We start from the raw sequence: 14,268 nt of genomic DNA, 5'->3' as shown, positions 1-14,268 counted from the left end.
AAGTGGGTGTCTATATGTCTCCCTGGGAAAGGAACCAGGTCAACAAAAATAATGCTTTTCTGCTCCAGTCCACTCATTTCAAAACTCTTTGCATGACTTAGTTTGGTGGGGTTAGGTTATTGGTGTAAGCCCTCAACCATAGCAAGATAACAGTGCAAATGAAGTTTCAGAAGAGAAACTGTGAACTCAGTTATTCCTTTCAAGGTGGCATTTCTCAAGCTCTTGAAGTGAAATTGCTCTTGACTAAATCAATGAGCTTGAAGTTGGAGCTTGCCTGCAAGAAAAAAAAGGTAGTTTAAATGGAGAGAAGAGAGTTTATCTCAATAAGAGTTACCCAGATATATGAAAAAAAGTCAAGTGTTTGCTGGGATTTGGCTGTGAAATGCTATGCCAAAGGGTTCCAAATCATCGGTGAAGGAACTCCAATATTTACCAAAGGAATTCCATATTTACCAAAAATACTTCAATTTACCCTCCTAGATACCAGCCCTCCTTCATCTTTGCCCCCTCATTTTAATTAGTCACCAAATATTCAAGAAGTATTCTGGTTTTCTTGTCAGATGATCAGCTCTTTCCACCTCATATGGAAAACAAGAAGAGGCTGTCTGGCTCCCACCTCAACTCTTTTACCATTCTGCTTCTTTTCTTGGATATGGCCTCTGTGAATGGCAGAAGGCAGAAGAATGGTTTTCAGTCTAGTGTCCTAATTTATTAAACTCATTATTTTTTTATTAAGCTCATTAAACAGACCCTGTTCTCCACGGTGACTCTGAGAAGGTGAACAAGTCTCCAGTGCACCCAGTGGCTATTCTTACAAGAGGTGCCTTGTACATTCCCCTAGGAAAATGCTTTCCCCCCTTCTCTGCACTCCACACCCTGGAAAATGCACCATGCTTCATGCAGAATGGGTTCAATTTCATCCATTAGCAACTGAGCCAGCAAAATGCATGGACCCCATAAAGTTCTTGTGCGCTTGCTTTGAAAGAAGATGTTGGACCACAAATAATATTTGTTCATCGCTAAAAAGAGGTACTTCATGGACAGTCTTCTCCTATAAGACAGTGTACAATCTCTGAGCCCACTTAATTATCTGGGTTATCTGCTTCATTGCAAGATGTTACAGGACCTGGTGATGGAAACGTGCAAGCTCTGCAGCAGCCCCTGCAAATAGGATCTGGCTGTTGAACTTGCTCAAATTCCTGTTAAAGGCAATGACAGTTGTGCTGGGAAAAAAAAATGGGTTCAAATAAATGTTGGCCTGGAGCTCATGTTGACAAGCTGTGTGACTAATGCACTACCTAGAGGACTCTTAGCAGGAAGCGTGTGGGCATTAATGCCAGGCTGAAAGCAAGAACGGTTCCAGCATGGATGGAGGAAAGGGGGACGTGAGAGGTACCAGTGCCTGCGTCACCTCGTCTAACTATAGCTGCTTAGCAGGGTGTCTGAGTACCGGATCCAGTGAAGGGACTGTCTGATGAGACTTCCCTGGCGGCCTCCAGGAAGTTATGCAAAAATCCTCTTTGAAAGAGACCTCTCCAGTAAGCCCTGGAGCAAACACTAATACAGGAGGAAAAGCTCGTGAAGATTAATGTTATTGGGTGGTGGTGGGGAGTGTGGAGGGGTGATTCCTTTTAAACAGTTACAAATAGATTTTCTCTTGGCATTTAAAACCTTACTTTTTTTTTTTTTGGATGTATTCTTTAACAGCAATTTTATATGAGTTCTGCAGGCAGCTCTGCGTGTCAAGCTGCTCTTATTGCTCTCCAGAAATGGAGCCTCACCAAGCCCATTCAGCACATCACCACCACAGCCTTCAGGGCTTTCCTCTCTTTTCATGAGATTTTATTCCAAAATCTATTTTTCTGCAGTTCCAGCCCATTGCTCTTGTCCTTGCTGCCATGCAGGAGGAGAGAAGTCTCCCCACATACAGACGCTTTTTTGCATCTTAAAAATATAAAGGCTCTAAGTATGTTTTCTCTTTTCTACTTTCATAATCTCCAGTTCCCCCAGTCTTTCCTCACAGGGGATGTTTTCTAGACTTACATTTCTCTGTGGAGGCTCTTCCCAATAGGTTCTTGCTGTTTTATGGGAGCAACACCCTACAGCAAGTGTCCTTCTTGTTGATGTAGAGAGACAAGCTTGCGTGAGTGCAGCTGACACATGGCAAGCTCTACTGAGCATCCTCAGCTGCCTCCTTTGTACCCTTCCTCTCTTTTTTTTTTTTTTTCCTTACCCAGAACTGAGCACAGGTTATCCCCATCAGGGGAATTAGCAAACAGCAGCTTGTCTGGATCTGACAGCTGGCTGGGAGGCTGTGTTGCTCCATCTGGAGTGATGGGACGTGCATGGCCATTTGTCACTTCTGTCCCCACTGCATGCACCAGCCAAGCTATGTTTCAGCATAAAACATGGTCAGGGGATCTCACTGGGTGATGTCCACTGTGCCTGCTCCAACATGCTTTCTGTGACTGTGCTTTGGGTCCGTTTAAACTCACCCCCTGATTTCCTTCATTACTTCTTGGTGCAGAGAGGGGATGTAAGAAAGCAATATTAACCAAAAGTTGTTTGTGACCATCACTGTTGAAGGATGTGCAGTATAAATGAAAAGACTGTGCTGGTGAAGTCGTGCTGCCTTCTCTTACAGACTGTCCTATGGTGGGAGGGCTTAGTCTCCTGCATCTTGGCAGACATGGCAGAAACACACTAGAATCTGCTTTTTATCTGATTTGGCTTGGTTTATTCAGCTTGGTCCCCCAAAAGAGGTTTAGATAACATCGAGGTCCTAGGGAGCAGTGTTAGTGATGTATCCATTGCCATGTTGGCTGATAAAGTCCCTCTGCAGGCGTCTCCTCCTGCCCCTGGCATCTAGACAGGCTCCTGGGCTTAACAAAACATTGGGCCCTAAGTCTAAAGCAGGAACTGTAGGGTTTTTTTGCTGCTGTTAGAGTATGATAGCTCTTTAGACAAAGGGTTTCTAGCAGTAAAAAAACAGGCATTTCAAAGTTTTTTATTGGGTACATTTATAGTTTAAAGAATTGCTTTAAAAGGCAGCCAGGGACACAGCTTATCCTATGTAAACATTAATATTCTTCTAAATTGATCCTGGTTAATTCACTGTGGACAAATCTTAATTCAGTGTTAGGTTATTTGTGCTGAGTTATTAGGTAGAGCAGTGTGCATTCCAGCAGCACCATCAAGTTGTGCAGTAGCTAAGCATACATGGCAGTGTTTACCTTCCCCACTAAAAAAGGCACATCTGCACTTTTCTTCATGGGTTTCCTTTGGGATCAAGGGGTCCTGATTCAACTGCTCTGGACATTATCACCAGCCCTCATGGTTTCCACTAGCTGTTCTTTAATGTATATCACAGCAAGACCAAACTGAACCCATGTTCAAACTGGAAATTCAGCTCCCCTGGTCAGGAGGTGCTGGGCACCTCTGAGCATGTGGTTTCAGTGACATGGATGCTGTTATTAGGAGGAAAACTCCACACTCAGGTACTGAGACACAGGACGCATGCAGAGCAAGGTGCTTTTGTTCTCACACCCTACAGACCGTGCCCTTCCCTGGCGGGTGCTGTTAACACCAGCCTGCTGAAGCAGAGCAGGAGGAGGAGTTGACTGCCCCGGCTTTGGTGGTGGCTGTCAAGCAAAGGTTCAGATTTGCATCAGACCCCTGGAGGGAAGCACACTGACACCCTGCTGCACTGCCAAATTAATTCTGTCAGGGTCTGAAGCAGTGCCGTAGCAGAGGCTTTGCTACTGAGAAGGTCGATTGAGGTCCATGGGGTTTCTTCCAGCCGTGGTCTCCTGCAGGGCTGGGGCAGCCCTTATGTGATGGAGGGAATCAACAAATGACCTAGAAAAGCCGAATTTATCCCACATCCAAAAGCAGCACTGTGTTATGATCACGTACTTCATGCTTCATACATATACTTCATACATGTCTAAAAGAATACCAGTAATTGGTTATTTGGAGAACAGGTTGGATATAAAAAGCATGAAAGAGATATTTTTGCACTAAGGTGCCATTTCTCGTTTCTGCAATAAGAGAAAAGGAGAGCAACACAATTTCTTGTGCGCTGGGATGTGCGCTCTGCTCCCATTGCTTGAGCAGTGCTTGTACGTGTTCACTGCAGAGATCCCGGGTGCAGTTTCAGTAGCTTTTCTCATTCTGGCATGGAGATTTTCCAAACCAGAAGAGTAAAGGATGCAACCAGTCATCATTTCTCAGAAACCAGTGACAAGGTTTATAATAAAAGCTCACATATATCTGGGTTTGAGCCGAAGCTATCTTCTATTGTCAGTATGATATCTGCCTACGCAAAGGTCTGTTTTTCCATGTGCGGCATAGTTGGCGGTGGAACTGAAAGCACTCATCCGTTACATGTAGTGCATTGACTTTTGATAGACCTGCAAAGAAAGAGTTTGCACTTTGCACACAGATTATTGTCAAGAAGTGCAGACGTAAGTACAGTGAATTTGCTGCCGAAAATAGCCTGGCTGTCATGACTGGCATACGAGTGTGTCTTGTAGGGCTTCATGCAGTGATAGTGCCTGTGTGCACATCTTCTTTTACCACTAGATGTCATAAACTGTTTTGTTGTGTTTTGTGTGTTGTTTTTTTTCACTTTCTGAAGCTGCATTTAGTGCATGAGACATCACTTGATGGAGACAGTCACATTGACAACCCCTCAATAAGCTTTCATTTTTGGTTTTGGGGTGCTTATTTATTTATTTATTTTAATTATTATTATTATTTTAAACTACCTAGGACTGGAATATGACACGCAATACCTTGTTTTAACAGCTGACACATACCAGAGCAGTATTTCTGCCATGCTGCAAATCACACTACGGCACGCTGGCTGCAGTCTCAATGCTCATTTGGCCTTTGATTTTGCATTTTTAACATTAAACTGCTTCCATGGCCTTCCTGAAAGCAGTGATAACATTTATGTACCCTTGTTTGCATGAAGCTCCTATCTCAGAGAAAAACTGGGACGGTTTTAGATTGCCTTAGTCCAAGTCTGGCTCAGAGCTTGCTGTGTATCCACTCAGTGGCAAGGCTGGGAGGTTCAAAACAAAACAAAACAAAACAAAACAAAACAAAACAAAACAAAACAAAACAAAACAAAACAACAACCCCTTCCTTTGGATGCTGATTAATGTGGTGTGTGTTTGTTTGTTTGTTTCTTTGACAAGTTATGGCTCCTGAAAGGGGAATTGGGAAGTGTCCCAGCATGTGAACCAACCTTCCTGCAGCCAAAGGAGCTGCAATTACCAAGCTGGACAAAACAGCAATTTTTCAAACTTCACCTAAGCTTTATCTGAAGACAAGGGTTGTAAAACCTCTGCTCTGAACTGCACAGCAACATTAGGCATCAAGAACCAACAAGACTACACTTCTGTGTTTTGAGATTCCTGTCTAGAGTCCCGATTCATGTGTAAGGTAAGCTCTGTTCAGAAGGTGGAGGCATAGCCTGTGAGTATGCAGGGAGCCAACTGCACACTTGGGAGAGATCATACGTTCTTGCAGACCCAATTAAGGATCCAATGCAAATGCTGTGCAAAAACAGCACTAGAAAACCTACTCCTTCTCTCGCTTTCATCTATGCTTCTTTGGTGCTTACTTCCTAGTTGCTGTGTTTCCCAAAAAGAAATGGCATAGAAACGTTATATTATAGGGGAAAAAGAAAAGGCAAATGAGGCCATGCTACTTCTTCAGAGCAAACAGCCTGCAAAAATCTGAAGCACAACCCTGTTTCTTCCAAAAACACCTATCTATCTTGCAGCCAGCATTTAGAAATATCTTGATAACCTCACGAACGGGTTTGCTTTCTTCATTGTACACAATTTCTGGGAGAGGTTGGGCATGAGGCCTCCTCCGGGCTTTCTGAAGTTCCCAAACATTACCTGAGGTGTCAATGGTTTGTGCTGGGGATAGCCAAGATCCCACTGACTTTTCTTCAGCGCTCCCCAAGAAAAAGTATCTCCATGGTGCTTGGTATGGAGGCAATCTCACAGAAATCATCTGCAGCACTATGCTGGAGGAATTGCATCTATAGCACCCTTGTTTGAACTTTATTTGATGTCTCCCTGGTGCTCTGCACCAGCAAGGAGCAGCTCAGTGAGGACAGCCAGGCCCTGTGCAATGGGGTGCTGGTGCTCAGCCTGCTGCACAGGGGCCTCCTTGCACGATGGGAGAGGCGTGAGCCTTGCGGTGAACGTGCTCACGACTTGCCTGTGGTCATAACTAGACATCTTGTGGCCTTCTGAATTTGGAGTGGCAACAAAGAAGGAATTTCATATGGGGGAAGAGAAGAGAGAAGCAGGTGAGCATGGCCACCTGAGGCTGGGGAGCACCAAAACTGGGTTCGCTCTGATGGAGGGGGGGGGTTGCTCATCTCTGAGAGAAGAAGGTGGGGGTGGCTGGTCTGGGTTGACATCTCCAAGCCTCCTTCTCTATCCTTGCCTTCAACGCACCTTCTCCCCAGTTTTTCCTCCACTGAGGAAGGACTTCCCTGATGCTCTTGTGCAGGTAGCAGAGAAGTCCGACCTGCGTTGTTTAATGCTGAATATGGGTGTGTGGGTTGCTTTCCCCAGCTATCCTGTGTCTTCCGCCTCAGGCTAGACCCTTGAGGGTCAGTGCTTCCTAGAGGGGAATTTCACTCCTCCCTGGGAGTCTTTTGTGCTGCAGATTTGTCCAGTGCTAGAGGTGAATGGAAAGATGTTTCCTTCCCCTGGGCCATTGAGGAGCGGGAGGTTGCTTTGGATGTTGTAGTAATGTTTCTGTAGGTGGTTAGAAAAGAGGAAGGGCAAATGTCTTCACTGAACACCAGAATGACCTTCAGTAAATTTGGGACAAAGCTACTGACTTGACCTAGCTAAGTTCATTAACAAACTCACAGTGGACACTATCTGAAGGAAAAATGACTTTTTATAGATATAATGGATTTCTTAATTTCCAAATATAAACACAATTACCAGAATGCCTCATTACCCATAAATTATCTTCATGGAATATGGTTCTGTGGGATGGAAAATCTCTGTCAGAAGTTTGGGAAATATCAAAACAAACAAACAAACTCTAGCAAACAATGAAGAAAGCAAAAGTAATATAATTAAGTCCCAAGAGATGCTTATTTCCAGCTTGATGCAGAAATTGTCAATACAATTGAATGGTTAAATATTGACTGAATTGTAATATTTAATCAAGTAGTATTCATATTGTTCCCCTTTCAAAAGAGGTTTAGCTGGTTGTTTTATTGGCTTTTTAATCAATGCTTTAATTACATTGGTGCTCTAATTTCATAATAAGCTTGCATTAATTAAGGTAGCTCTTCTATATGCAGACACTAATAGGAAAACCAAACCAAATGAAAACAATATGCTTTTCTCACTCTACACATCAGATGTAAACTGTACTATTTATACTCATTTACTCTTGCAAAGGAAAAAGACACCAGGAATTTATATTACTCAGAATGACCACGAATTCTTTATTTGTTGCTTAGGTCATCTCTGTTCCTGAGAAAGATTTGTGAAAATAAGAGCTTGGGTCAACAATGTGTCATCAGGTTATTCCTCAGATTCTGAAAAACAAACTGTTTGGATATATTAGAAGATAATTGGGGGTCAACATAAATAGAGAAATACCTAAGCTTACTCTTGGGCAAGTCTCTATCTCATCTGGTGTCATTCACTTTTAATATCAGCTCTTACCAGAAGGGCCAGGGAGAGTGGTGAGAAGAGAAAATTGACCTGTTTGTTAAACAGAAGGATTTGTCTTGGTGCTTAGGATGCTCACAGATTCATAAACCTTGAGGAGATCTGCCTCTCATTTTTTCCTAATGTCTTAATACATAGAGATCGGTGGTTAAAGATAGATGATTAGGTTGTAGATGCCTGCACCTGAGCTACTCTTTCTGTATGAGCAGCTGTAACTCAGGAGAGTCTAGAGCACCATGTGGATGAACAGCTTATTAAACTTCTTATTAAGCCTGCCTATGCCTCTTATGTCTTGCTGTAACCTCTCCTAATAACCAGTGTAACCTCGGTGGCAGTGGTTAAGATGAACCTGAGATAAAGATGTTTTGCACCATAGCTAGGAGTTGGACTAGATGATCTTGGAGGTCTTTTCCAACCTTAATGATTCTATGATTCTAAATCAATGCGGCTGTCTTCCATGCTGGCTACCTCCATGCTTTGACAAACCCATCTCCATGGCTGTAGCTTGGTGGGACCAGGGACATCATGGGGCTTTTGGTAGCCTACAGGGTGCTCTGCTAGGCTTCTTCTGTTTGCTGTGCAGCAGACCCATCGCTCCTGGGTGCACATGGGTGCCTAATTCCTGCTGTGACTGCTAATGAAAAAGTAATTCCTAGCCCTTTTTTTTCCTTTTTTTTTTCTTTTATTTTTCTTTTTTTTTTTTTTCCAGAGAGAAAGCAAGAAGGCAGATAAGAAGGCAGATGACTATTTCTAAGCATATCTTTGCAGTTTCTCGGTAAATGCAGGCAGCTGCTCCTGGTTCTGATTAGCACAGAGGTGTGAATTGCAAGCTCTGCTCCTGAAACCCTACCTTAACATGCCAGAGAAGTGAACAATTTCCCTGGGATACAGAAGAAAGCATTGTTTTAGCAAATGTCAATAAAGCCTAGTGGTGAGGTCATGTCTTGGACAGGAACATGCTTGGAAGGCCATGAAGATGCTGTTATCCCAAGACTTCTTTGTCACGCAGTAAGACCTTTACAAAGCTGGACTGTTTCAATACAAAGGATTTTCATAACGAGGTCGCTATGACTGGGAGGGTTCTGATATCACCACGGTCACAATAACTTTAATAACACGTTGCTTCACACTTAGAAGTGATGCAGACATAAATGGATTTGTTTAGTCAATGAGATAAGGTGTCCCAAAAGTATTAAGAAATGTCTACGAATATATAAATCAGATGGTTTGGACTGTAAAAGGATGTGTTACATGACGGCTTTTTGGAGCTGCCCCCAGCTGATGCTTCTACATCTGTTGCTCATCATCTGCCAGAGCAAGGAGGCTGTGAGCTGTAAAGGGATAACAGTTTTCCTTGTAAGAATGCTTCATTGATTTTTATTAACACAGGTTGTTAACTCTACCTGCTGGTATCTGCTTAGCTCAGCCTGGGGCGTTCTCTCACAATTTCAGAGCAAGTGTTCAGAGCTGAACTTAAAGAAAGGGATAAGTAAATAAACATCACAGAGCTCCTGCTGCATGCAGTGCAGAAGATGTCTTTATAGCTTATTGTGAAGGCACCAGCATGTCAATATTTCATAAAACAAATTGAGGAAGAATTAAATGTTAGTCCTTCTTTCGGAGCGTGGAGTTGGCATAATTGCAGCAATAACAACCTTTGTGCTTGAGCAGGGCTTTCTGCTAGAGCGGGTTAGTAGTTCAGCAAGTCTGTTAAAGAAACACAGTGTTTACCTAGGCTGCTGGAGGTTGCTTTGGGTTTCAGGAAAGCCAGCAGTGGTTTTAACCTTTTTATTTGTGCAAGGTCACTTTCTGATTTGGTTAAAAACACTGAAGTAATTGCTATTGTGATCTGAACTCCAGCTTCCTGCCTGACAGATGTCAACAGTACGTACCCTGAATTCTCCGAAGCAATTTATCACGGCAGCACTGTAACTACCTTCCCAAGAAATAACAATGATTCACGGTACCCCTAATATGCTATCTCTCTCTTTCTTAGAGCCTTTTACTGAGACCAATATGAGCAAACCCATATGCTCACCATTTCTTCCATTTGGCACAGTGTTGTCCCTCTTCAGTTGTTTCTTCACTTCTGTCCTCCGAACTGATGCTTGTTTTTCCTATTTATATGGGACAAACATTTTAATTAAATTGCTAGTTTGATTTGTCAAAATACAATGAAAGTTCTGCTCAGTCTCTGAATAGGACAGTAGATAAATGATTTTTAAAATGCTCTCTGAAATTGTGTTTAAGTAATAAAAAATATTCAGAGTGGGTGGTGAAGGTCTTCAGGATTAAAGTGTGGGTTATACACTTGCAAATGCGTTTGCTTTTGGCAGGACTGTGTTGGCAGGGCCTAACCTGGAGCCTGTTTCTGGTACCTGGAGCTTCCTTTCACCACAAGAAACAATTCCCACTTTCAGCATTTTTCAGGCTTTTAGATCCTTTCTGGTTTGAAATGAGAGTAGACACTAAAATTGGCACCAGCAGAGCAGGAGCTGGCACAGCACAGCAACATCCCCTCTACCTCAGCTCTGACAGTCATTAGCTTCTTTGTGCATCTCCCTTGGTCAGGCTGTTCACAAAGTCTCCAGGCAACTTCTGGAACACAAAAAGTCTTCCTTGGAGATTGGGGGAGTTGGAATTATTTATTTTGGGGTGCATGATTGCCATATAATTTGAGAAACTAATTATCCCTTGGCTTCTCCTAGCAAGTCTAACCTTTAGCTCAGGGTCAGCAAACCCATCTTGGTGGAGGCAGGAAAAAGCCATGGGTTTTTCAAATACCTCCCACACGCAGGATGCTCACAGCTAGTCCCATCCATACTGTACCAGGAAGGTCCATGCTGCTGCCCAGACATGGTCTGAAAGCTGGAGATGACAACCATTTCCTGGGTCTTTCTTTCAATGATCTTTCAGATTTAGCACTAAGACTGTGTGATGGGGAAGAAGATGAAGAACCTCTTCTTAATCCTATCCAGGATGCTTGCTGATGCAGAATTGGCCCCGCATCATGTATGGTTTGTCTGGTTACTTAATGGCAAGGGCACATGGAGTGCTTAAAGCATTGCTGGAAACTGGAGCCAGGTTGGCAAGAGAAGCATTTAGAGAGATCAAATGAAGACGAGCGGCAGTAACTGGTAATGAGGCAGTGAAAAAACAGGGAGCTTCATCCTTACCTTTCAAACAATGTGAGAGTAATAAATTGCTTGTTCATACCCTATCTGAAATCATCTGCATGTGAGTGAATGTGATTCTTTTAATTTCAGTAACACGCAGACGCCAAGGTTGCTGGTGCTGGCCCAGAGCACAGGCAGCAGCCCGTGTGTGCAGACAGGACAGGCCACGGGATGAGCTCCCCAGACACACCGCTGAGCCAGTGGGGAGGATGCTTTTGCTATTCAATTCACATATCTTGCTGAACATGCAGATGAGTTTAATTTATATTTAATCAGTCTCTGCAAACAGCAATCACTTGAGAGGTTTTCCATACAACATGCAGTGATTACCCTCATTACAGTGGTACCATTCATACTGCCAGCGCCGGGGTCTCTCAGCCCCTCCATTTGAAATCCTTCACTTCTGGAGCTTTAAATGCTTTCTGTAGAATGCTTTGCGGGCTGGAACTTGAAAAATCAGGAGATGGCTCAGTAGCAGCCACACTCACAGTCATGTTTTCCTTGGGACTGAGTATTGGAAATGCCTCTGAGAGCCCCACTTTGTCCCTGCGGCTGGCCAGGGAGTGCAGGTGCACTAGAGGGAGGTGACCCTGCCTGTAACAAGAGACCCCCTCATGCCAAGTACTTGTAGTCATGGTTTTGTCTCAGGTTTTCTGGGTGTGAAATTACAGACCTCCAGTCTTGCAGAAGATGTGATGAACTTTGACTACTGACTGACGTGTCGAAATCAGCCAGGTGGGGCCTGTCCTTATGCCTGCAGAGGATGTTTTTGGCATCTCCACTGGAGCAGCACATTGCTGGCAGATCAGATTTGGTAGTTTCAGGGCAGGGGCTGAGGCAGAGACATGAATTTTTGCAAAACTAACTTATGATGTAGAAAAAGAAGAGCAGGAGCATTTGAACAACTTCAGCTGGTCCTTTTCCATCAGAGCTTTCTCTATCTGTCCATGTTCGTATTTTAGCTGAAACCTAGGAGTACTCCACCATCAGCAAGCAATCAAGGGAGCACTTCTGGATGCTTGAAGAGGTTCTTGGTCCTGTCTCTGTGCCAGCCACAGGACACTGAAAATGTGCTTGCCTGCACCATCGGCATCATGCTACAGGCTGCTGACCTGTGGTTATGCTGTTGCATTGAATTTGTCTCTGTAGTGACATGTTTGGTTGGCCTGTGATTATCTCAGCTTTCTGTCGTTATAAGGAGAACTATTTTTGACAGTTTATTCTAAAGCCAGCTCATTATGGGCAAGTAGCAATCTAGACAGAAATTGGGGTTAAAAGACATTTATTACGGCATGACATCTTCACTGTGATACTTCCATGCTATTATAATATTGTAGGTGCTGGTGGCTGTTCCAGGGGATTTATCGTCTTGCCCTTTGGGCAAGCGGTGGTGGGGCAGCACCTTTATTCATTATAAATGGTGTTGTAGATACAATGAAGCGGTCATTCCTTTTCAGCCAGTGACAAGAGGGACAGATGGCAATGGAATCACCAGCTTTCAGCCATTCCTTGCTGATCCTTGACCAAATCTTGCATCTATAAAGGTTCCTTAATTGTATCTCCTCCTTCCCCCCCACCCTTCTTCCCCTCCAAATCTCCCCTATCCTTAGCAGTTGTCATGAAAGCATACCAGCTCCCGAACAGACAGCCTCCTTTCTGAGCAAAGACTAAGAATGGAAACTTTTAGTACAGAATGTGCTGTTTCAGAAAGTTGCAAAAAAAGTACAAGTTGGGAGACTGATGTGTCGCATTCAGCAGCCTCAATGCTAGCAGCAGCGATCAACATCTGCTGTAATTACTTTCTTTAGAACTTTACAAATGTGCTGATAATTTTGGTGGAAAGAAGAATAAATGGGAAAAGATCTGGAAGATACTCTTTTTTACTCTGGAAGACACTCAATTTTTTAATTAAAATGTTTTTGATTTTTAAAAAACTCTTAAAGAAGCAATTAAAACAAGATGGTATTACTCTATACTTACATGGAAAAGCCTTGCCAGGATTAACTAGCTTTCACCAAATAAACTACTGCCTTTGGATTTGCATTAGCAAATACTTTCTATAGATGTTAATCAGGAGGAAGTTTGTACTGAGAGGGTGAGATTGAAGCAGCAAAAGCAGCCTGCAGGGTCATGTGCAGAGTACCTAACTGGGGGAAAGCTTTGTGTCTAACCGAAGCCACTTCATGCTGTGAGTTTTGATCTCTGGGAAACCAATGTTGGAAAGAGGTTTTAGATGGAGCCATGTCTGAATTTTATTCCGACTACAGAAAGCTTTATTTTTCACTATTTGTATTTCAGTAATTAAATTTGAGGCCTTGGCCAGACTCCATTTAAACAAAGCAAAGAGCCAGGGTGCAAAATGCAGTGCTGTATGATGACCTAATCCAAATCCCACCAAGTCTGGGAATGTTTCCACCGACTCCCCAGGAGCTGGATTGGACCCACACAGTCGTTCCTGCCCCTTGCCAGTGCCTGCTCCCCCGGCAGCTGGCACCTGAAACCTCCTGGTGGGCACAGCTGAAGGACGGACTTCTGGGCACTGTTGTTCTCTGCTGAATGGACAGCACTAAAATAACGTGAGCTAAATAGGCTTTTGCAGACCTGGAGCAGTGGTCATGTTTGTGGGCTCTTCTTATGGTGGGGATAATGCAGTTTGGTCTGAGTCCGAATGTGGCATGTTTTTTTTCCTCTTTTAAAGTTTGTTTTCTCCCTTTTGTCAGTGAAGATTTCCCAATGGTTTCATACCCGCTGCTTTGGCACTGTGCTTCTCCTCACCAAGAGCTGCTGGACAGAGAAGATGTGTGTTAGTGATGACGCCAGTGAATTTTAACTCCTGAATAGTTCTGGTGGCTAAAACACAGCATACAAACGTGGTTTCATTGAGGACAGGAACTGCAATGGTCTGAATATGAACACTGTTGGCAAAGAGCTGAGTGGTATAGGGCTGGTATCTCCTACCAGCAGCGGATTTCTTTGATTACTCACCCGTTCCTATGATAAATATACAGGAATTCCTATAATACGTTTGATTCATTCCTATAATGAATTCAAGCTTATTCCTAAGCCATTCATTAAAATGCTCTTCACTTACATAACATAAAAGGTCAACTAGAGTGTACAGTATCTTTTTTTTTTTTTTACTATTGGATCACAAATTTTGTAAACATGTTTCATGCATCAGTCGCTTTTCAGTGGTAATCCATGCATAGATAATTGCTCATACCAAAAGCTGTGATGGTTCCAGGAATAAGGAACGGTATCTGAGCCACCAGGCTGTTGTCCAAATGCTTACAATTAATAAATAATACGAATCCATGAAACGGAGTGTGATACATAGTGTTGTCTGGGGAAAAATACTCATT

The 14,268-nt window shown here is 43.3% G+C and overlaps 1 long non-coding RNA gene across 1 annotated transcript; it reads right to left on the bottom strand.

Annotated features, from left to right (window-relative positions):
• Positions 1-102: 102 nt before the first annotated feature.
• Positions 103-2,132, bottom strand: LOC106041044 (uncharacterized). Its single transcript, XR_001210258.3, has 3 exons — positions 2,044-2,132; positions 526-659; positions 103-274 (listed from the first exon to the last, which is right to left on the bottom strand). It is a non-coding gene; the product is annotated as an uncharacterized lncRNA (long non-coding RNA).
• Positions 2,133-14,268: the final 12,136 nt, after the last annotated feature.

The sequence above is a fragment of the Anser cygnoides genome, chromosome 18 (assembly GCF_040182565.1).
Source record: "Anser cygnoides isolate HZ-2024a breed goose chromosome 18, Taihu_goose_T2T_genome, whole genome shotgun sequence".
NCBI classification, from domain to species: domain Eukaryota; kingdom Metazoa; phylum Chordata; class Aves; order Anseriformes; family Anatidae; genus Anser; species Anser cygnoides.
This window is presented reverse-complemented; position numbering and strand designations above follow the sequence as displayed.